Below are 1,277 nucleotides of genomic sequence, written 5' to 3' on the forward strand. Positions count from 1 at the left end.
ACATTCAGGGCGCAATCTTCTTTTCTATGATTATTGTACTGCTACTTTGAATTTCTCAATTTTGACAATTCTGATCTAAAAGTAAACGAAACTTCAGAAACTTTAAATGCACTGAAATTCACTAATACCTACTTCCGCAAAAATCACCTTTTTTCGTATTTTCCTTGTTAAAAGTTATTTTAAATCATATATTTTTATCTCCTTATTCATAAAAAATAAAAATTTTAAAAAGCTTTTTAAATTGCCGTTTGCAAACATTTTTCAATTTATATTTATTTTTTTAAAGCTACCTTAGTTTTTATGAATAAGGCTATTAGAATTTAGCACAATTAAAACACGTTCCCTATCGAAAAGTTTAGTATAAAGAAAATTGGCTGTTCTCACATTTTCTTTCAACATCTAATTCGACTTTGTTTACTTTTTGTACAGATATGTCATCGCCGCCAGGACGGCGCAATCTTGTATTCTATCTTTCTTATCATATATGCATTTAGATCTAACTGTCATACTATTATGAATATTCATTAAAATCGTTTCAATTCGTAATAAAAGTAGTTTACATACTTCTAGTTTAAATATATTTTTTAATATAAACAAGCTTTTTAATTCTAAAATAAATCAACAATCTCAAGATTTATAAAAAATTTGTATTAAAAAAATACGTTCCAAAGCATCCCTGTTGATATCATAATTCAAATGCAAATTACAATAGAAATTTTAATGCAGAAGATTTTCCGCGATTATCATCATACAAATTTATCATCTTGCTTGCCCGAATGTCGCTCTGGAAAGAAATATATTTAAATTTATATATTTTCTTAAAAATAAATGCAACTTTGCTTATTTTTCCACCGTTACATTTAATTTAAACTCTTTATTTCTCAATTTTATTAAGGAAGATTGTCGCATGTTTGAACAATGAAATTCAAGTTAGGTGATCAGTTTATTGAAATACAAGTGTATCACAATGTCAGACGAACGAAATTTAAAAAGATTTTAGTTTGAAAATACTTTTGGAGAAGGTCTAATCGTCGCTGAAATACAAAAATCCGTAATGAAAATCCAAAATTCACTTTTCGATTGCTTATGAAGCATTTCAGCGAATTGCAAGTTCCTATATCGATTTATACTTTAAAAAAAATTGGGAAGTTACGACTTTTTTGCATTCCAGCGACGATGTGAGATAGGGCCTTTCTATATTAAGGTAAGGATATGTACGTAGGGCCTTTCTATATTAAGGTAAGGATATGTACGTATGTATATCTACTATACGAGAA

This window comes from Rhagoletis pomonella, unplaced genomic scaffold (assembly GCF_013731165.1).
Source record: "Rhagoletis pomonella isolate Grant_MI unplaced genomic scaffold, Rhpom_1.0 Rhpom_scaffold_00007, whole genome shotgun sequence".
In the NCBI taxonomy this organism is placed as follows: Eukaryota; Metazoa; Arthropoda; class Insecta; order Diptera; family Tephritidae; genus Rhagoletis; species Rhagoletis pomonella.